Raw genomic sequence first — 23,357 nt, 5'->3', positions numbered from 1 at the left:
TTTTTTTCTGGTCTGTTAAGTCAAATCTCAGTCTGCAAGTCAAACCTAAATTTTGCGGCCAGAGAAGTCTGTAACTCAAAAAGTCTGTAAGTCAAGCCGTCTGTAAGTCAAGGGTCCATTGTACACAGTGGTGCCTTGCTTAGCGAGCGCACTGTAGAACGACGAATCCACATAGCGAGGACGTTTTCGCGATCGCTAATGCAATCGCAAAGCGATGGCCTCTATGGCCGAAAATCGCATAGCAAAGGTCGGTAAGCGGTTCGCTTACCGACCTTCGCTTTGCTACCCGCAGATCAGCTGTTCGGCGGCTGCAAAATGGCTGCCGGAAGCCCCGAAATGGCCGCGCGCAGCGTTTTCGCGCGCTCGCTAAGAGAGGGGAGGGCGCGAAAATGGCTGCCGTCCATAGGGAAGCATCGCTCAACTGTGAGTTTCGGGGCCCATTGGAATGGTTTTTTTTTGTTTCGTTGAGCGATGTTTCCCATAGCAAGGGTTAATCCGGAACGGATGTGGGGCACCACTACATATATATATATAAAACATATATATAAAACTAGATTCATATATCTTATTCAATATCTTATTCAATATCTTATCTGGTACAATATTACTTGATAACCATGTATGGTTCAAAATGAAACCTCAGTGGCTTCTTGCACCAGCTGACAAACTACACAGCTAGCCTGAGTCAAGTGATAAGTAGCAGTTTCCCATTGCAGGTTGCTGCATCAGTGTTTAGAAGTACCTGTAATGAAAAGAGATGGAAGGAATTGGGGGATTCCCCGCAATTTGGAGAAATATGACTGTCACATTCTGGCTCTGTGGCTCAGGCTTTGACACTGAAATCTTGGGGAATGAGATGCTCATCGCTTGATAGCTAATGTAGTTTGGAGGCTCATATAATGCAATCATCCAGAGAGCTAGTAGTAGATCCAGACTTGTATCTCGCCTTTGGTTTAGAAAACAGTGGCTGAAATCCTGTTGGTTAGTGTAGTCAATTGCACTAGGCACATTGACTCAGTGGGGATTTGATGGGTCAATTCTAACTTCCATTGGCTCAAATGGGTCTGCTCTAATGGTGACTTGATTTAGCATAGTAAGTTGCAACCAGAGTAGGCCCTTGTGAATCAATGGAACCTATGGAAGAGACTCCTCTAACCTCCACTGATCCAGCAGGTTGACTCTAGTGCAACTTGCTGTGCTAAGCAACAGGATTTCAGCCATCGTTTTTTTTAACATAAAACACTTGCTTCCCATTATGTGTCATAGTCTCCAGTTTGCAAATCTCTTCCAACAGATTCTGGAGGTGTCAAGTACTCTACTTCATTGGCCTTTCTATGTATCATTGTTTCTCCACATTCTCTATCACATGCATCCCTTTTTGTAAAGACTTGAAGAATCTACAGTACATTCTGTGCTATCACAAGACCATGTGTTAGTTTTCACATTTGACACCAAAGTTGTCAAGAATGGGCTGCTGCTGTACTGGCAACCTTAGAAGGAACATCCTAGCCGATGTGGCCACATTGACTGGGGTACTTTGGAAGCTGTAGCCCGAAATGTGACTTCCCTCCTCTACTAGTCCATTTTTTCCTTACTGAAAGCATAATCAAGGTACATTTCAAAGGTAATCCAATGGTGGGGGGGGGATAAGGTTCTTGGGGCCAAGCTTTTGCTGGTTGACACTTGGAATAAGATGTTTTACATTTATACACTTCTTAGGCATATTTTCACTTCTATTTCTTTGGACAGTCTGGGGATTTTAAATTCCAGATAATTGTTTTTAAGAGATGGGTGAGCCTTATTCTGTTGCCCAGCATAGCAAATTGGAATCCTAACCTTTCCCCAAATTCTAACCATTTAAAAGTTTCTTTTATTAGTGTTTTTAGAGACATTTAACAAGATTTCTTCCTTAAAGATGGATTTACTGATCATAAGGGTTTTTTTCAAACAAAAGAAAAAACAACAGTGAAAAACTTGTTACTGTACTTTGTAAAACTAGCAACAGTCTACAGGGGAGGTGAAATAAATCATATAAATTACTTCCTAAAAAGCAGTTTTCAAAGACCTGCATTAGTGGTACCCCAAAATGAAAAATCCACAGATGTTTGGCTGTGGCATCTCTCTCTGAAACAGTTTTGGGGAGAAGGAAATGGTCCTCTTTCCACATCTTGATTTTGTCCCCGGAGTGGGATATATCATGAGTTGCCACCACTCCTTACTATAACATTTGCTTGCCAGCTTTAACAATCAGCCAGAAAAGTTCCTCTAAGCCAAAATTCTTTTGTCTCTTGTGCATGCATATTTAAAATGCCCTTGTTAATACATTTTAAAGAACATTTCATATGAACTTGACTTCTCACCCACCCGTCTCAACAAACTGAGATGTGAAGTCAATATTAATATTTAGGGGTTTTTATGTACAGTCTACCCCCTTTGTAGTTCTGCTGTCATCTGCTCTTTGCAGTAGATTCTTATAATCTTCAAAGGTTGGGATTTCAGCTTTCATAGGGAAAGACTTATTATTTTTTTCAGACAGTGACACAGCCCTGGAATTTCAGTCCCGCAGAAACACTTTTGATGGGTTTAAAGCTTATGTGTGTTATGTAAAGTTGGGGGGTTTTATTCACAGTCTGGAATAGTGGGGGAGGGGGACAAATTCCACCTAACATAGCTTTAATATGCAGCACCCGGAGGGTATTTTATTATTCCATTGCCATTGATTTGTTTCTGACTTGTCTCTGCGAAATATAAAAAAATAAACCTTGCAACAATAGATTCTGCATATGCAAAGGCATTGTTGAATTCCCACTCAGTCCAAATTTCCAGTTTCGTGTCATTATTATACAAGAAATGCAAAGGAAAGGAAAAGGAAGTCATATTAAGGCATCCCTTATCAATACAGTATATTTGTTAGTTACATTTCTAATCTGCCGTTCCTCCCAGGAGATCAAATCAACATACACGGGATCTCCATTCCCCTCGCAGACTTGTGGGTGTGGGAGAGCGAGAGACGTCGAGACTGGAGGACTTGGACAAGGTCACACGCTGAGCTTCAGGGCTCTATAGATATTATAACTGGATCTCCGAATTCCCTGTCTAACAGCATAACCTCTATGCCACGCTGTGAGTGAGTGGCCCTCGCATCCCCTTCCAGGATGTCACAGAGACTAAGCTGCTGGAACAGGCTTTTCGTGAGAGCAATGAAACTTTAAAAGAGCCAACATGGCCAAGAACATTAAACAAATAACCCGAGGATCCAGGGAGTTGGCTGCATTCCCACGGCCTTTGGGGGCAGTGCCCAAGAGTCTTTTACCGGAAGGAGCGGAGCCCCACATCTCCGACCAGTCTAGGACTCCACGTCAGTGCGCCAGGCCCGGGATGGCGAAACAAGGGTGCTGGCAGTCCGTTGTCCCTGGAGGCGAGTGGCAAAAGCTCCTTCCCCCACCATCCCTCCATAGTCCCTGCCAGCCACTGAACCCATGCAATAGTCCTCCAAAGAGGTGTGGCCGATCCCTAACCGGACCCAGCTGGCCTCTGGAGTGCCGTGAGGCACAGAGCAGGCGGCTGACCTTCAGGAGACCAGCACGCAGGAGGGCCGTGGGGTTTCTCCAAAGGGGCCACTGCCCCTTGTGGCTTTGCTGGCGACAGGCCCAATGCTGGCTCTTGAGCCTTTGTGCTTCTTGGCGCTTGGCCCACTCCCGACAGACCCGGGCGGCTCCCTCTGGCAGCACAAGCCATTCAGCCCAGACACCAGTCTTGGGATCACGGGGTGTGTGTGTGTGTGTTTCGGCTCCCATCCGGTCGTCAACCTCTCCAGTAGTGTCACCACCTCTCAGGCTTCGCACGTTCCCCAGTTCACGGACATTACCCAATTGTCTTCCTCCCTTGCTTCGCTCTTCTCCTTAAATCCAAGTCCCACCATAGCCTCTCCTCTGGCCACGAGAGCCTCATCTCCCGTTCCCTCACCAACAACCTGGATCACAGGTAAACTGTAGGTAGGAAATCCCACCTCTTTTCCCCAAGTAGTGGCGAGCCCACTCTTGTGGCCGGGGGGGGACCCCTACACACTCTGAATACATTGGTGCCTCGCAAGACGAACGCCTCGCAGGATGAAAAACCTGCAAGACAAATGATTTTTGCAATTGTGTTGGTGACTTGCAAGATAGCTTCTTCTATGGCCGTGTTTCGCAAGATGTTTTTTTTTTTTTGCAAGACCAATGCCTTGCAAGACGAAAATAATTCATTCGTCTTGTGAGGTTTCCCATAAGAATGCATTGCAATGCATTCCTATGGGAAATCATTTTTCGCAAGACGAACATTTTGCAAGATGGTGCTACTTGTGGAACGAATTACTTTCATCTTGCGATGTTTATATGTGCCTTCCGTTGCTTTGACATTCCGTCCGAGAATCCACTCTGAGTTTCAGTCTGAATGTTACAGGAGCTCCCCAAGCGCTTAATCCTCAGTACCTTAGATAATGCCTTTAAGGTTCGTACTAAAACCCAGAGCAGATTCATTCACCCCCTCCAACTTCCACTACTGGGTCTGCTTAAAACATGTAGTCCTGCTCTGTGTGAAGGAATAGCAGTTCCTCTCTCTGGCCTTGGACAGCAACCCATACAAAATGCATTGTTGCACAGTGGGGTAGAGAACTTGCAGCCCTCTCTATGCTATCACAACTCCCATCATCCCTTTCTATGGCTATGCTGACTACATCTGATAAGAAGTGAAGTCCAGCAGTAACCCCTGGATACCCATCCCTGCTACAGGCCATACATGGGGGAATGTTGGTTCTGAGTTTGGAAAGTGTGCCTTTTAGAACAGTGTACAAATGTGCAGCAAATTTGCCATCCAATACAATGGAGTTTTCTGTGTTTACACAAATACCAAGCCCACCCCCATGCCCCAGGCCTAGGCAAGGCCAACAAAATCCCAGTTTCAGATGAAACTTTTTGTTTAGCTGTGAAGTAGCATCGACGTCCCGTGCTTTTTCAGCTGCGGCGGCATTTTGTAATCCTGTGAAAAATTATCTCAGAACAGCTACAGTATTTGGCATTTTAGGCTGCGGTGAGGAAAATATACCAGGCTATTTAAGGACTCGGCAGAAGGTGCTAACTTGCGGAGCTGTTTGTGAATAAATATGGACATTTGCCAAAACAGAAACAGAAACAAAAACCGCTGCTCACGTGCAGCAGTAGGTCCATGTATATTGCTTAGGAAGGATGGGGGAACTGGGTATTTGTGCTTTTAGGTTCTCTAATTGTAGCAGTGTGGTGTAGTGGACAGAGTGATGGGCTAGGACTCTGGAGAAGAGGGTTCGAATCCCCACTGAGCCATGGAAACTCACGGTGGGAGTGGAACCGGTAAAATCACTCCTGAAATACCTCACTTACCTCCAAAGCCCTCTTGGGGTCGTTATAAGTTGGTTCCAATTTGACGACACCAAACACACACACACACACACTTGTAATTACGTTGGGCAAAACTTCAAGATGTTCATGAGCCGCTCAGAGTGGTCGTATAGACCAGATGAGCGGGATACACATCAAATAAATAAATAAAAAATTTTAAAAAATTCTTGTCCTGTTCTAGGAACTATGCTCTGTAAGACAGAACTGAGATTACGCTCTCTCACACACAGATACCTTTCCCCAATTGGTTCCTTCCAGTGTTTTTGGACTACAATCTCCCAATACCCTGAACTTTGGCTTTCTGAGTCTTTCTCTTGTCCCTCCGGATTTCGAAATCCTCTTCAGACATTCCTGAGTCAATTGGGTGGCTATTTGCTATCAGTCCTTCACGGATCAAGGGGGAGGATGGTGGTTCACCTCTAGGGAAGCCTGTAGTCCTGATCTCTGCCTCACACAGACCTACCAAGACTTTGTCTTTCCACAGTAGTCGGCATGTGTAGAGTTGTGTCCAGAGAGGGAGACACACACCTACTGTATAAACCTTCAACTTTTCCATAATATAATCATGACATCCTTCTCGCTTAGGAGTGTGTGGGCTCAGAGGGTTTGGAAGCAAAAAATGTGCTTCAGACCCTTCAGTGGCCCAAAGACACCCCCAAATGACAATTTTTTAAGAAACAAAGTAAACAAGACCTGCATTGTTGCAGAGTGGGGTGGACAACTTGCAGCCCTCTCTATGCTGTTGGTTGTGTGTTTGTAGGGAAGCAGAAATAGACCCCAAGACCTTCAGGAGCTGAAATAAATCCCCCCCCGGGGAGTTCTTGCTGGGCACCCAAATGCCCTGGGGCTGTAGGTTATGCTTTGCTTTCCCCTACTCTCATTTCCCACATGGTACATTTATCCTTGGTGCCACATTGCCGTACACCAGGCCCACAACCACATCAAAACAAATGCCTAGCTGGTGCTCATCTCTCCCCCCTATGAAAATTTGGTGGCCAGAAGATAACATGTACTACGATCTCCTTTCTGTCCACACAGTGAAACTGTGTCACAACGGAGCATGGCACCACTGCATCCTTCCAGGTGCACACACATGATGTTGCTTGAAACAAAAGGAGGCCAGAGCAACGAAGGCTGAGTCAAGTGGCTCTTATGGGAGACACTGCTTGCTGTCTGTGCCATTCTGTAACCCTGCAAAATTTGCTGTATCTCACCTGCTGACTCCTGGAGCCGCTCTAGATCATCCCTCCATTTCTGCAGAAGGTGATATCCCTTGAACACACACCAACTATTTCCCGTACTTTGAATTACCATCACATTCTGTATTAGATCACATCGAAGGGCATATAAAGAAATGCAGGAGTAGTAAGTAATATAACGTTTTATTAAGGTGTAACTGGCAATGCTGTTTTAAACTGGCAATAAAAATTCACTAAAATGTCCCCCAGGACAATTTGTCTCTTTAAGAAATAAAATTCCATCTGTGTTAATAGTACTGTTATCATAATTTTTTAAAAAAATGCCATTGTTGGTCTTTGGGAGTTAGAAAAGAGTATGAGCAGGCTGCTTTCAATACATTACTTCCAAGTTGGTTCAGCATTCCCCCCCCCCCTTGGATTCCATCCGTTCTGTGCCCCTGTCACCCTGGAACATTGTAGTAAAATAAAATGACTGGCCCAGATCCTTTTTTTTTTCAAAGAAGAGGGCACAGGAAAGGCACCAGTAATGGGCCTGATTCAGGCCCCGAGGTTGCACTTTGCTCACCCCAATGGAAATGCTGCTGGAATAGATAGACCTGCAGATTTTAGGTATCTATATATACAACTGGCCTGGTCTGCTCCCTTGCCTAACGTATTTAGCATTTTTGCTTTGTTTTGTTTTTGCATTCAACAAACAAAGGAATTATAGGTGCTCGTCAATACACCCACACATAGTGTGTGACAATAGCTTTTTCGAGCCTTCATGATGTGTTTTCTAATGCCACCTTCAGCTAGTTAAGGTTATATTATATGGTGTTATATCATGAGTGTGCAGTGATCTACCCATCAGGAATGTTAGCCTTTCCACTTTAAGTGCCAAATGAGCACAACTGATGATCACATGATCTTGTGCAACCTGCTTAGAGCACTCAAAATGCAGGGTAACTGTGAAGCATTCTGTATTGCATTACAGATTCATGACCGTTTTCTGGTAGAGTTTTCTGATGGACTTATCATACTTATTCACAACTTCCTTTTGATTTGGTATAGTTTGGAGGCTGTGCCTCTTGTGTTTCCAACTGATAAAGGAAAAGTCAGTAAACTGCTGCAGCTGTAAGAAGACTAGACTCCATATAATAAAGGCAAGTGAACCTGATAAACTACAAGAGGGCATTTAAAAAAGAAAGTGGTTTGTTAGGGTAAGGTTTCAGCCACAAGACTCAGAATACTGGCTGGTAGATTCTGTGAGTTTTAATCGCTCCATGATCTTTCTCAAATTCTAAGCCAAAGAGCTGAAGGGAGACAATGTATTAACTTCATATTCTCTTGTAAGCTAAGTGATGCTATTGGACCTCACTCCAATAGTGATTCAGCTCCACAGTTGAGATCTATTGCATTACAGATTAAAATACATACTGTACCCAGATAAAACTGGGGTCTTGGGTGGTTTTTTTTTTTTTTTTTTGGAGTGGGGCAGATAACAAATTGTCCAAGAAAACAGATGTTCTCTGCTAGTAGTACACATTACTAACAGTAGTTATTGATAGTACACAGTAACGTTTTTGGTTGGCTGCGTCTAGAGTTCTCATAATTGCTAAGAATGCACTTTCTTTCCATCCTCTGTCCTCCCATAAATGTGATGAGCCATGGCCTACCTAGCAACTAACATTTCTGCTCAACAGTTTTATTTTCTAGCAGTAATAAAAATATTTGTTGTGTTTATTCCCAACAATACAACTGCACTGCTGATGTCATGGGTGACAATGGGAGGAGAAGGCCTGCAGAAGTGGGATTTTCACTCACTCACTCACTCACACACACACACACACACAGAGTCTTTGTCCATCTAACGAACATATTCAACCAGGAGGAAGTGAAACCAATATGGTGGGTGTGTCGGGGGTCTCCTACCAACTCTCCTCAGAATGTCTGTAAACATGTTTCTTTCTTTGAAAATATTGGCTTTTTGTTTCTATTGTGGTAGATGTTAGATCCCTTGACTGAGTGATTGATGAGATTGTAAGATATAAAAGGCTGAGAAAGAGAGGTTACTTACCTGTAACCATGGTTCTTCGAGTGGTCCTCTGTGAATCCACACAAATGGGTTATTGAGCACCTGCGCAGAAACTTGGAAGTTTCTAGAGCTTAAAGACATGTGATTAATGGGACGTTCCCCCGTGGAGCACATGCTCCGCCCGCCTGCAGTCCCCTCAGTTCCCAAAAAGTCCACCAGTGTCAGAAAAGTAAATGGAGATGACAATGCGATGGACAGAGGGGACGACAGGACGGATGTGTGGATTTACAGAGGACCACTCAAAGAACAACGGTTAGAGATAAGTAACCTCTCTTTCTTCTTCGAGGTCTCTGTGAATGCACGCAAATGGGTGACTAGCAAGCTCACTTACCAGTTGGTGGGAGGTCACATTAAGAAGGAGGTAAGAACAGCCCTGTCGAAGCCAGCTTCATTCTTTGCTCTGATGTCCGGATGATAGTGAGTCACAAATGTTGAGGGTGTAGAGGTGAAAGAGGTCTGCCAACATCAGTTTCAGGTGGGTGAACTAAGGTTGCCGCGGCCACCGAGGGGGCTACCAGGATGGTGTTGGAGCGAAACTGGCGGAGCCTAACCACTGTCCTTTGAATGAGAGGAATGGGAGGAAATAGGTACAGAAGACCAGTTCCCCAGTCGACCATGAAGGTATCTCCTAGGGAGTCTACGCCTCTCCCTGCTCTGGAACAATATAGGATGCATTTGGTGTTCTCATGCATGGCAAAGACATTGAGAGTAGGAGTATCGCAACAATGACAGATTTGGACAAAATCGGCATCGTCTAAAATCCATTCGTGGGTCCGAGTAGTGAGGTGACTGAGGTAGTCTGCTAGAAAGTTGTCTTGAGTGGCAATGTGGACTGCAACAGGAAATATGTGGTGGGTGTAGCACCACTCCCAGAGGTGGACTGTGAGGTATAGAAGAGAGAGGGAGTGTGTGCCCCCTTGCTTATTTACATGATATAGGGCAGTCATATTGTCAGTGGTCAACTGAACGGTGTGACCAACGATGAGAGGATGGAAGACATGAAAGGCCTTGATGATAGCAAGTAGCTTGAGATGGCTGATACGGAAGGTTTGTTATGTTTTTGTCCACAGGGAATGGATTCTGTGGCCTTGACAGTGAGCGCTCCATCCTGTGGGGCTGGCATTGGTGGTGACCTGAATCGTGAATTGGAGTGGAGCGAATGGACGTCCAACCGACTGTAAGATATGGGAAGAAGGCCCACCAGGTAAGTTGGTGAGCTAATTCCCTGGAAACTGTCAACTGTCTGGGTGTGTGTGTGTCGATCATCGGGTCAAATAGGGAAAGGTACCAGGGTTGAAGGGATCTTATTTTGAGTCTGGCATGTTGGATAACTGGTGTAGTTGAGCCCATGAGATCGAGAAGATGTTGGGCCCAATACGCTGAGACTCAGGCAAGAGGACGGAAAGACTGTATTGCAGATTTTAGCTTGGTTATCCGTTCTTGGGGCAGAAATGCCCTGGCCACAGATTAGTTGAAGAGAGGCCCTATATAGTCCGCAGTTTGAGAGGGGTCTATTTGAGATTTGGTGAAGCTGAGCCCAAGGTCTGCTAAGGTGGAGAGATTGAAATGAGTGTCTCTCAAGGCGTCTTGGTAAGAGTTCAATATGATTAACCAATAGTCGATATAGGGGGAAATGGTTATGCCGTGTAGGTGTAGATGTGCCACAGGGATAAAATGTAGAAATAAAAAGAACTCACAGGGGAAACATCAAACAAATGAGGTGAAGAAGCCTGAGAAGGCACGAAGGAAATAACAGCAATCACAATCAAAAGTTGCTCTAGTCATCGAGATAGGCCTGACCTAAGTGGCGGCTAAAATGAACCAAGGGGACTTCAGGCGGGCCGAGCATGCGCTCCACGGGGGAATGTCCCACTAACCACGTCTTTAAGCTCTAGAAACTTCCGAGAGGTCCTGTGCAGGCACAGAATAACCCATTTGTGTGAATTCACAGAGACCATGAAGAACCACTGAAATAAAAGTATATTCTCGAACTATGTTCTTAAGTGAGGCAAGCAATTAAGATTTTATTAAATGCTTCAGCTGTGCTGTTTTTAATGCTGGTTATGTTTGAAGTCTTCCCCCTCCCCGTGCTATTGTTTTATAAATGCTCTCTAAATAAAGTGCTAAATTTAGTGCTATGACACTAAATCCAATGTTAGGCTCAAGTAGGACAGACCCCCTGAAACTAATGGCACTTCTCTAAATGGTGACTAACAAGCCTCTTTTACTTCAGTGTGTCTCCTATGGTCTGCTTAGAGTTGGATTTAGTCTGTGGTATTTCTGTTTCCCTTTCCCCCCCTCAATTTGTATTTTGAAAGCCACTAGTGATGGCTGTGAAATTCATCAGATGGCCTTGTGTCACCAGGTGTGTTCTCAGCACACATGTGCGAACTCACACATGTTCAGACACACACCTGTAAGGGATCTTTGAACTATGGCGGTAGTGCACATTGACCCAGATTGGGCTGAGTATATCACACACAGAGGTATTCGCAAGGAGAATTTTATTGAACACAAAAGAATGAAAACATACCAATGATTCGCAATAAAGTATTTAATTAGTATGGGGAAACAAAGCAAACTCACCAGACTGAGATGGTTCTGAGATTCAGGCCACACTGCAAAGGTCTGCAGTACCTGAGGAGACGGCTGGCAGGAATGGGGATCAATGCAATAGGGGAACCAGATCAAGGGAGACAAAGATTCTGTCTCCTTAGTCTTACTACATTGCCTTGGTGCTGCGGAGTGCTGGAACTCCAACTGCAACAATATACGGGAATTCTTGGGCAAGGATCCCATGAGAGGACAGGCTAACAGAGATCCTAAATGGTAAACCAAGAATCCTGGAGAGCAATCAAGGCTAGCAGAGTTCTCTCAAAAGCTTCAATGGATTAACCCTTTACCACGAGGGGTGCTATGGAACTGCCCGTCCATCATTGCAAAGGGCACAGCATTAATCCTTGTTAGAAAGAAGGTGCTTCTATGCTTTGGCACTAGCAAGTTACTCAAGGTTAGAGCTGAAACTGGTAAAATAACTCCTTAAATGTCTCACTTATCTTGGAATCTCTGTTAGGGTTCTTCTACATGGTTCTGACTTGAGGGCACCTAAGACACAGAAAAAGAGCACATGCATTGCTGGGAGGGTTGTTTTCACCTGATGCTGCTGGGAAAAATGATCAATCAGTCCAATAAATTCTGCTTAGCAGTATCTTGGCTTCTCTTCAAGTCTATATATATAGATCAATGGGGATTTAACTTTGAGCAGGCTGAGACTACTAAACTACTAAGAAGTCATAGTATACAAAAACGTGAATTTACTTTACAGTGGAACCTCTACTTAAGAACTTAATCGGTTTTGGAATGGTGTTCTTAAGTTGAAACGTTCTTAAGTTGAAGCAAAATTTCCCATAGGAATGGACTGAAAACCAATTAATCCGTTCTGGCTGTTTTTTTGTTATGTAGAGGTGCGTTCGTACATTGAAGCATTAGTTCCCATAGGAACTAATGCAAAGCTGGTTAATATGTACTCTACCACTAGGGGGAGAACTTTTTTTAACCTAAGATGACCTAAGGTTAAAAAAAGAGCGGGAAAGGTTTTTTTTCCTGTTCTTATCTTGGATTTCTGTTCTCAAGTAGAAGCAAAATTTAGGAAATGGAGCTGTTCTTAAGTTGGATTGTTCTTAAGTAGGGACGTTCTTAAGTAGAGCCCCCACTGTATATATTCGTTTCTTTCTGGCTGCAAATTGGGAAGTGACCTCATCCGTTTTATTATTTTATTTTATTTAATTTATATCCCGCCTATCTGATTGGGTCAGGACCACTCTAGGCGGTCCTGATTTTAACAGATTGATGAACTCTTAGCAGACTTAGCCTTGTCAGTTGAATGTCTCCCGTGGAATTGCAAAGCCATGGCTTCAATCTCCTCAATGTGGACAAAATTGGGTGGAATAGCTAATACCACAGAGGACAGGAACAACATTCAAAAAGATTTTGATAGGCTCAAGGGGCTGAAAATGACAGAATGAAATTTAATAGGGATAGGTGCAAAACTTCTACACCTGAGGGAAACAGATTAGTTACAAGATGAAGGATACTTGGCTTAGCAGTACTATGGAATGAGAGGAACCTTGGAATTGCTGTAGACCAATAGCTGAATATGAGCTAACAGTGTGATGTAGCTACCAAAAAATATGCAAATTCTATTTTAGGTTGCATTAATACAAGCATAGTCTCCAAAGATCTCCTCTATTCGGCGCTGGTTAACCTTATCTTTAGCACAATATCCAGTTCTGGATAGTGTACTTTAAGGATGTTGCCAACAAGTTCAGAGGAGGGCAACAAAGATGATCAGGGGACTGGAAACCAAGCCCTGTGAGAAAAGACTGAAAAACTGGTCATGTTTATCCTTCAGAAAAGAAGACTGAGGCGAGTTATGAGAGCACTTTTCAAGATTTACAGAGGAGGGGCAGGATCTGTTCTTGATCACTCCGGAGTGCAGGACACATAATGATGGGCTTAAGCTATAGGAAGCCAGATTTCAGTTGAATATCAGGAAAAACTACTGTTAGAGCAGTAAGACAGTGGAACCAATTACCTGGGAGGTGTTGAGGACTCCAATGCTTAAAGCATTCAAGAGATGTAATTAGACAGCCTCCTGGCAGATATCCTTTGATCTGGATCCCTGCATTGAGCAGGGGGTTGGACTCGATGATGGCCCTATAGCTGCCTTCCAACTCAGTTATTCTGATTCTATACTCTCCTCTGCTTAATCGAAACCCCCACATATGTACCATTCTGCCCCCCTATTGTTTCCACACACACAAAAAAACCAAGTATAGAAATATTTTAGTTACTGTAGCAGCTTTTCTCTGAGACACAACAAATAAAATGGTTGTACTGCTCTATTTGTTTAGTTTCACTTTTCATAACTTCTCCTCTCATGCAGAACATTTTTTGTTGGCAAGGGATAACGAAAATATATTTATGCATTAAAATATTTTTATTAAAGTGTTTTTTTTTTTATCCTGCCTTTCTTCCTTAAAAGGATCCTAGGCGGCTTTACAACAATTAAAAGACAACATTTAAAAGTTAGAAACGGGAAGGAGAGAAATATTTGCAAAGAATCAAACAACTATTATCTTAATGCACATGAAATCGAGACGGAAAACATGTTTTAAAAAGAGAAGAGCACAACAATCTATTAAAAATACTAAAAATAATAATGTAATAAATAATAATGATGATTTTTATTTAAAAAAAAAAAACTTATTACAATGAATTCAAGAGTCATCGCCTAGAGACCGGTCACTTTCTGCATGAGATAGAGCTGTATTAACCGAAAGAGATCCTGCCGTCCGACTTTGCATTGGGGTCTGCGAACAAGCTTGTTTTGCGGACTGCAATAAAAAGCCTCGCCAGCCTCCTCCTCCCTCCCTCCCTCCTCCTCTCCCGGACGCTACGTGCCTGCTCTCGCCTCCCCCGCCCGCGGCGGAGAACAGGGCGGGGCGGTAAGGGCGTGATGACGCCCAAGGGGGCGTGGCGAAAGCGGGCCGAAAGGAAAGAGTGGGAGAGAGGGGGGGAAACCGAGGATGGCGGTCCCCGCCGCGCATGCGCGGCACCTTGTTTACCCCGTTCTTCTCTCCAGCCCGGATGGAGAACGAAGGCATTCTGCGCTTGGCGGTGTCCGGCCCCCGCTCCGTCGCCTGCCTTCCCGACGTCCGCCCGGCAGGGGCCGCTCTAGGCCCAGCGGAGAGGGCCGGGCTCGCTGGCCGCCAGGTGGCGCCTGCTCCCTCCATTCGCTCGCTCGCCTCCGAGCTGCGAGCACCCCCCAAACAATCCCCAGCGCCGCCGCCGCTGCCGCCGCCAAATTGAATAATCCGCCCGTTTCGGCCCCTTCCCCCCCCCCCAGCCGGGTAGAGATAACCCCCCCTCTCTCTCCCCGCCTCACACACTCACCCCTCTTCGGGGTTTCTGAGGCCTTCCGTCTTTATTTTTTATTTTTATTTTTCCCGCCGGCGAAGGGGGGGGCCTTGGAAGGTAAGGGGGGGTCGACCCGAGCCGAGTTGTTTGGCCTGCGAAGTGGAGAGAAAGAGGCTGAGGGGAGAGAGAAGAAGAGGAGGAAGAAGAAGACGCGGAAAAGAGAAGCGAGAATTGAGAAGGGGGAAAAAAAAGGCGCGCCAAAGACTTCGGGAGCCGCCGCCGCCGCCAGTCAAGGCCCTCGCACAGGCCTCCTCCGGCCCGGGGAAGGTAAGTTCGTCATGGTGGCGTCGAAGCTTCTGGAAGTTTTATTTCGGAAGGTTGGCCTCTTTTTCTGAGGGGAACTTTGAAGGGCGGGGGGGGGCGAGCTCTAACGAACAATAAAAAAAAAGAGGAGGGAGCCCCGAATCTTGGCCGCCGTGAGGGGAAAAAGGAGGAAGGGGGGGTGTTGAAGCGCGCGCGCGCCTTCGCCTGCCTTGTGTGTGTGTGAATGTGTGACGCGCGTTGTGGCGACGTGTGTGTTTGTGGGGAAAGCGTCGGCGTCGAGAAAGAGCCCGAAAGGGGGGAAAAAGACCCAGTCGGGAATAATAATAGGGGGTTTCCGGGCCTGAGGGAGAGTGGGGGGGGCGCAAGGCCTGGCCTGGCCTGCTGGAAGTGTGAGGCGGCGGCGGCGGCGGTGGTTGTGTGTTGTGGACGGGTGGGGGGGGGGGAGAGAGAAGCGTAACGCAGGCAAGATGGAGGACGCGGCAGGCCGAGCCGAGCAGCGGAGGGAGGGAGGGAGGAAAAATAACCCCCCTTTCTCTCTCTGGGCTCTCGGGCCGGCCCTGCCGGGAGAGGGAAGCGGGCGGAGGGGGATAGGGTTGGGGGACCGAGCCGCCACCTCGGCCTTTAAAAGACCCCGCTACCCCCCTCCGGCCCGCAGTCGCTTCCTTCTCTGCACCCCCCCTCTCCTCTGAGGGAGGCAGGCGGGGGGGGGGAGAAAGAGAGAGGAAGGAAGGCAGGCAGGCCTAGGCCTCGCCGCTTGGGCACTCGTTAAAATGGAGCCTGGCTCCCAGTCTTTCCTTGGGCTCACTCCATTCTCCAGTTTTGGTGGGGGGGGGGGAGAGAGAGGGAAGGGTGGCAGGGAGGGGGAGGGGGAGAGGAGGAGGAGGAGGGAGAATGGGTCTCCCTGCTCGTCGATGGGTTGCTAGCAAGATGGAGGACTCCAGCGATTGTCTTCGCTGGGGAGGGGAGGGGGGATCGGCGGTGAAAGGGATATTCGTGGGAAGGCGGTTCGGATTTGGGAAGTGGCGCGCCGACTTGTTTTTCCTTCATGGCCTTTTCTTTTTTGTTTAAAAACAACCTTAGTAAGTTGGCTGTCTGGCTGACTGGGCTGGCACCAAAGAAAGGAAGGGGAAAAGCGAGTCCTACTCTTTGGGGCTTGGCCTGGAGGGACAAGAAATGTTTGGGAGCAGTTTTGAAAGGCGCGCGCGCCCTTGACAGAACAGAATTTGGGGGGAGGGGGGAGTTGTTTTGATGTAATTTCTCTCTCTCTCTCCGGCCTCATCCTCTTCCTTCTGAAATGGGATTAAAATATCACAGACATCAGCTCCTTTCCAACATTCAGTATCTTTACACCTGGATTTAAAGGCCCCCTGGCAGTGAAGTTGTTGCGAGGGGGGGTCGGGCCCGTGCCTCGGATTGGCCTGGAAAGGCCCGCAGGTTTTTTCCCCCTCGTGCCTTCGGAAAGGCCACAGGATGTATTTATTTATTTCCCTGAATAGGACCAGAAGCGGGGGAAAGGGCTCAGTCCTTGACACAGGATATAGGACAGGAGGTTTTGCCGGAATTTCTGTCCGATTCCCACGAACGCCAATGAAACCAGCTGTTCGGGGGAAACTGGTGTGGCTGGCTTTAGTTTTCTCTTCCTCCTCCCCAGGATTCAGGGTTAAAAAAACAAACCCAAACAACCTTCAGGCGTTTTCCCTTCAAGTATTTACTCAGAAACAAGTTGCATTGAATATACCCTGATGATTTCTCCACCTCAGTGTCTATAGGGTTTTTCTCCCTAGACGTGGCCATTTCCTTTTATTTGCCCGCTTTTCTGTTTATGGTGGTCAGTTGCAGTTAGTTAAAGGGGGGGGGGGGAGGGTCTCGTATGTCCCGGTGACTTTTTGATGTTGGGAGGCCCGCGGAGTCGTTGCCGAGTGGGAGGGGAAGAGAGGGCGGAAGGAGGCTGTTTAGTGGTTCAGCCCCCCCCTTTTGGCGCCACTTTTGTTTTAGATACTTGTTGCCCCCTCCCCCTTCTCATCCCACACAGAAACTGAACCTTTCTCCAGGTAGGAAGTGACCCCTCTTTTCCGGACTTCTTTTATACTCACTTCTACGGGAAAAGCCTGATCTTTTAGTAAATTAGGGAGGCGGCATAGGCTGGAAATACGAAGACGGCGGGGGGTCGGTGGGTGGGCTATGTGGGAAACCTGGGGTGTTTTCTCTTGGGTTCTTGTGTTATCCTGGGGGGCGGTTGGCGGGATTGTTCCTTATGGGGTCTGCTGCCCCCAGATTGCGAAAGGCTTTAGTTTAGTTCGGTCGTTGTTAACAGAATTGCATTTCCTTGTTTTCACTTTCGGTATTTAGTGGCGGGCGGGGGGGGGGGAGAGGGCGACCCGGAGTCATCAGCTTGGCACGCCTTATACAGGCAGTTGTGGGTCTTGCACAGCGCTGCCCTCGAGGTGTTCCACCCCGAGGCTGGAGCCCTTATTCGGCAGTTCCCTTCATGCGGCGCAAAGACGGGGAGGTGCTTTTGGCTGCCACACCCCGTGTTTGCTTCATTCCACCCGAGAGTTGGCTCGGCCTCTTTTCCAACTGGAGACGCGGGGAAGGGGCCGGTCCCCCTTTCCGGCTCTCTGGCGGGTTTTGCCGAAGTGACCCGCTGAGCTAAATCCTCTTGTTGTCGGCGCTCTGCCTTGGTGGAAAGGGGGTCCTTTTTTGTTAGCACTGCGGGGCGGGGCGGGGTGGGGGAGTCAGGTTACCGAAGTGCGTCACACGCCGTTCTCGGTGCTGGGGCCTACTCGACGGACGGCCGCCCGGGTTTACCATCTTCGCAGAAATCGCCCACGTTCCTCCTCTTCTCTCTCGGATTGGACAGTCTCGCTAGGAGAAGGCGCCCAGTCTCCTTGTTTGTAGCCGACGAGTTGGCGAGTTTAAGTGTATTTGAAGAAGGGACCTGGGATTCCTAAACATGAGCAGCTGCTCTCTGATGAACGGGCAGGCATCTCTTGCTGAAAAATCTCCGGGTTTGGTGGCCAAAGGGTGCGCCTTTATGACTTGCTCTTTGGGGGGGGGGCTTGTTTATGGAGCAGCATTTAAATCTAGACCTTTGGATCATCACGAAAATGCTGGCTGGGGTCTTGAAGATGTAGTGCCCTGCTAATCTTCGCTGGAGCCTTAAAACCCTGTTGCAGGATGGAGCAGAAGCTTTTAAATAAGTTCCTTGGCTGCTGTATACCGCAGTGATGGATTTAACAAGCTTTGCAAAGGAAAGACAGCACTTTCAGCAGTGCAAATGTATCTCAAGCCTTTTATTGTGTGAATTTATTGTATGTTGTGAGCCACATAGATAGTGATAACACAAATGGGGGCATTATACAAGTGGAAATAATAAATACAGGTTTTCTGTCCTGATTCAGATCTTTGTATAACTGATTGTGCAACTGCTGAATGTATGCTAACAAGAAATTGAGAAGTTCCCCCCATAGGACACTATTATTGGTCTTTCTGAGATTGCAGAGCTGTCTTTAGGCCAACCTGAAGGAGCCATTTCTCAGTTTATGCTTTGTAGATCTCTCTCCCCCCCTTCTTTTTCTTTCTTTGCCTTCTTACCTTCAACCTCCCCTATTTAGCTCTCATTTTAGAAACCACAAGTCAGGACTTTGTCAGTGTCTCTCCAGAGGTAAAAGTTTTTCTCTCCCTCTTAAAGCCTGAAACAAAGTAATTTTTTTAACATTTGGTCATGACTTTGTTATTGGTAGGTTTGTCATGAAGTATAAAAAAGCATTTGTAGTCTATGAGATTTTGAATCACTTTACTAGTTTCTGTGGAAGTATTCATTCACTCTTGTGAACTTAGGAAGCAGACCCATGGGGATCTGGCTCACAGAAGTTTATCTTGCAGTAAATGATTTTGTCTTTAAGGTACCAAAGGGCTTTTCAGTTTTTGTTCCTGTTGAGTAAAATGGCCGTTCTTTCATATTCTTGGAATGCATGTAACACTAATAAAAAAAATTACTGATGATACAAGCAGTTAATTTTAGGTCTTACAAGAATGGATTTTTGCTAAAGGTTGTGTCTGGGAACTAGACTATCAGTTAAAGTCTGATTTTTTAAAAAATGGGTAGTGTTGTACTTCCCAATTTATGTCAGTAAATATAAACAGCCCTTATTGTTTAAGCTCTGTCCCACAGCAGAATACCATGCACCACGTGTTTCCATCAATATTTCCTTCCTATTTTCTCAGTGTAATTTTGGCTTTTTCATCTCAATAGCTAAATGACAATTTGGCCTATAAACAGAGTTGCCAGTGCAACTGTCAGATGCAGGCATAAAAGCCAAATGTGAAGTCTGACCACATTTTGCAGCTATGGGGGTTTTCTGCATGATCCCCCCTTTTTTTTCCATACACAGAAGATGTGAGGGAAATGTACAGAAATCTCTTTGGATCACCTTTCCTTGAACAAAGGCCAGTGACTTTAAATCTGTTCTCAGTTTTATTGTTTTTCCCCTCCCAGAAAATACAACTATTTTATTACCACTTGGAAAATGCTTTTGGATGTTTTATTATTAGCAATTTCTAATCACTAATATAATTACAGCTGATGTTTGCTTACTAAATACCTGTTGTGCTTTTTCCATTCTTATGTGTTAGTTCTAACAGTGGGAGAACTCGCATGTAGTTAGTCTTTCAGGTACTACATGTTTTAGTCTTTTGTTTCTTTGGATATTGTCAGTATGTGACAGGAGAGTTTTGACTCAAATGTTGGCAGCATTGCTTAGTGATATATTTGATTGGTTAAGACAGTTTTCTCCGTCTCCTGTTTAATTTTATCTTTTCCCCAACACAGTCTTCCTGAAGGGCACATGCTGCTGTTTTCTTTATTCTAAGGTCATCCGGTAGATAGGGATTTGTGTCCAAATCTTCCTGGAATAAGATCAGCACTACAACTTCTTCCTCTAGTTGGGTTTTTCTATTGACTTTTTTTTTCCAGTTGGTACAGGGACTGAGACAAGGAATTTGCTGTTGTCAACAATTCTTCCTACTTGAATAAAATGGTTCAAGGCTGGTAATGCAGATGCCAGACTGTAAAGTGTTCAAGTAATTGCCCACTTGAATGTGAGAATGCTTGCTTGGAAGATCTGAGCAGCTGTAATCAACCATAAGGACCTAGTAAATATTTGTAGAAATTCCCAGTTTTTGTGTAAGCAGAGTTATGGTCATCATCTTAAAATACCCTGTTTGCAGAAATACTTTTTCATTGAATATGCATTGCTAAAATGTGTATATATGGAATCATGATAGTTTTTTTGATATGGCATTTTAAAAAAAACTTACGTTCATTACAACATTTTTCAGTGTGTCATCAAGATACCCTTTGTGTTCCCCATTCATACTGTGCCCTGAAAAAAAGTATTTATGTATGCAAAAGAAATTATCAGTAGTACACTTCATATTGTATTATTTTAAAGAGGTGCTCTAAAACATTATGTGAAAAATAACTTGTTTGATTAAAATAATGCTTTTATTATGTTTCTTTATGAATTTAAATATAAGTATATAGTGTATTTTTCTGTGTATGTGGCTCCCTGCAATGTATAAGATGACTCCCTAATTTTGACCCTTAACGGAGGCGGGGAAGCCGTCAAGGGGCAGCCCCTTGATGGCTCCTCCACCGCCTGCTGCCTCCGCTGTCCAGTCGCTGCCTCCAGAGCAACTGCCAGGGCTCACCTCCAGCTCATGTCGCCGCCTTCTCTCCTGCCTGAAAGGAGCCTGCGAGTGGTACTCGAGGAGACGACCTGGCAGCAGTAGTCAGTGGACAGCTGTGAGAGGTGCCCGAGCGTGGCTGCTCCTTTGCCTCCGCCTCCTTCCATGTATAAAACGACCCTCAATTTTTCCTCTAATGATTTTAGGAAAAAGTGTCATTTTATTCAGGGAAAAGTACTTATTTTTAGTAATATTGTTACAGCTGTTTGAGCAATTATGTCTCAACATAATTGGATATTTGGTCCAGCACCAGTGTTGCTTGGACAGTTGGGGAGGGGGAGTTGCTATAGTCTGTAGAAGTTCTATCTCTTTGACCAGGCTTCCTATCCCTTTGAGAGGAGGTCTTGAGGTATTGTGTGTTGGGCTTACGAGACAAATTGGGAATCCTGTTGGTGTACTGCCCACCCTGCAGTGTACCAACAGTCTCCCTGCCTGAGCTGACGGAGGTAGTCTCAGACCTGGTCTAGAGGACTCTTAGGTTGTTGGTGCTGGGGGACCTCAACATCCATGCCGAGGCTGCCTTGTCTGGGGCGGCTCAGGACTTATGGCCGCCATTACAACCATGGGGCTGTCTCAGTGTGTTATTGGCCCAATGCATGAGAAGGTTCATACTTTGGACCTGGTTATCTCAATGGGACTCGAAAATGGTGGTTTGGATGTGGAGGGGCTGAATGTGACCCCATTGTCATGGTCAGACCACTTCCTGGTCAAGTTTAGGCTATTAGCTTCTTCTATCCTCTGCAAGGTTGGGGGATCTATTAAGATGACTTGACTTAGGAGACTAATGGATCTGGATGGTTTCCTGAATACTCTGGGGGATTATCTGTCTGATATGGTTGGTGTTCCTGTTGAAGCTCAGGTCACCTATGGAATAGGGAGATGACCAGGGTGGTTGACATGATTGTGTCTAAATGCCCTCTCCTTGCACGCAGAGCCCAGATAGCTCCTCAGTATAGATCTGAACGGTGGGCGATGGAGCAAGAGGGGAGACGGCTGGAGCGTAGGTGGAGGAAACCCTGCTGGGAGTCTGATTGAACATGACTTAGAGCCCATTATTGGGCCTATTTTGTGACAATACGGCTGGCGAAACGGCAATATATCGCCATCCATATTGCTTCCTCAGAATGTTGTCCAGTAGAGCTGTTTTGGGTGGTCTGGGATCTTCTTCAACTGGGAAATCTGGTGAAGGTCCCAGACCACTCATCAGCTTGTTGTGATGAGTTTGCTATTCACTTTGAGGGAAAAATCGCTCAGATTTACAGTGGGTTGTGCTCCATCATTAGTGCAGTCAGAGGATGTGCCCAACGTGCTGTGCTTAGGTCAAGTATTAATTAATTAATTAATTAATATAGTTATTTTATTTTATTTATAATTAAATGGATGAGTTTGAATTGTTGAGACCTGAGGATATGGACAGGTGCTTGGATCTGTCCATTCTACCACTACTCACTCTGCTTGACCCTTGCCCATCTTGACTAATTGGAAGATCTGCAACTGGTTCAGAATTCAGCTGCACAGCTGGTGGGACCGCTAGGGAACACATCAGACTGATTCTGTTTAAATTACATTGGTTACCAGTTGCTGCCCTGGCCCAATTCAAAGTGCTTGTTTTGACTTATAAAGCCCTAAACAGCTTGGGCCCTGGATACCTGAAGGACCACCTCCTTCCATATGAACTTACCCGGCAGTTAAGATCTAGCCAGGGGGCCCTCCTGGAAGACCTGTCCCTCAAGGAAGTAAGAGGGATGGCTTGTAGACAAAGGGCCTTTTTGGCAGCTGCCCCCAGACTATGGAATGCCATCCCGAGGGAGATTCATCTGGTGCTGACATTGTCAAAACCTTCCTGTTTCAGAAGGTTTTTAATTGAAATAATATCAACTGTGTGTCCTGATGGCAGTTTTTAGAGCCATTTTTAATTGTATTTTAATTGTTTTATCTTTTTACAGCATTTAAATTGTTGTAAGCCATTCAGAGACCTTTGGGTAGTGTGGGTGGCATATAAGTTAAATAAATAAATAAAATAAACATGCTGCCTACTCATTTTTTCATGTTTTAAGAATTCTTTCGTTTTGTAATTATGTTTAAGTTGTCTGTAAACTGCATTTTGAAGAACTCTTCTGTCATTTTTGCACTCTTAGCTAAGTCCATTTTAGACACTTTGTGTTCCTTATTGTAATGTTTGTCGCACTGTTACAAATTTGACTAGACAGTGTGTCTTTGTATCCCAGCCCACTTCTCCTATCCATAAGCTTTCCATTAGTCTCTCCCCAATCCCTGTTTTAAATATTATGATTGTGTTTCCAAATTTTCCTGGTGCAAAAAGGTCTTACTGTCTTACTAATTTTTATATGAATCTTTTAATGGGTGGCCATCCATGTTAATCAGATTTGTGTTGGCCATTCTAGTGGTTGAGTTAGCTGGATAGATAAATGATTTGGGTTTTCTGACTGAGTTTCAGTTTCTCCCCACTCTGGTTACTAGGAGAAAAGCCAAATTCTGCAGCCTTTGGACAAGCCCCCAGAAGAAGGGAATAGTAAACCAATTCTCAGTATTGTATAGATAAAAAATCCTGCAGAGGGTCGCCAAGTGTTAGAGCTTACTTCACAGTATGCTATGATAATGATGATTACCTGTGGACAGCAAGAATTGCCCCTATTTGAAATTAATTCCAGGCAAGTAAAT

The 23,357-nt window shown here is 45.5% G+C and overlaps 1 protein-coding gene across 2 annotated transcripts in view; it reads left to right on the top strand.

Annotated features, from left to right (window-relative positions):
• Positions 1-14,536: 14,536 nt before the first annotated feature.
• Positions 14,537-23,357, top strand: part of STAG2 (STAG2 cohesin complex component) — an 84,696-nt gene continuing 75,875 nt past the window's right edge. The window contains exon 1 of one of the 2 annotated variants that reach the window (XM_072981200.2): positions 14,537-14,930. The gene's annotated coding sequence lies outside the window, so the exon portion shown is untranslated. Of the gene's footprint in view, positions 14,931-16,917; positions 16,979-23,357 lie in introns of those variants that run through there. The other variant, XM_072981201.2, reaches the window with a different exon arrangement.

The sequence above is a fragment of the Pogona vitticeps genome, chromosome 11 (assembly GCF_051106095.1).
Source record: "Pogona vitticeps strain Pit_001003342236 chromosome 11, PviZW2.1, whole genome shotgun sequence".
NCBI classification, from domain to species: domain Eukaryota; kingdom Metazoa; phylum Chordata; class Lepidosauria; order Squamata; family Agamidae; genus Pogona; species Pogona vitticeps.
The sequence above is the reverse complement of the archived record's forward strand: the minus strand, read 5'-3'. Positions and strand labels throughout refer to the sequence as shown.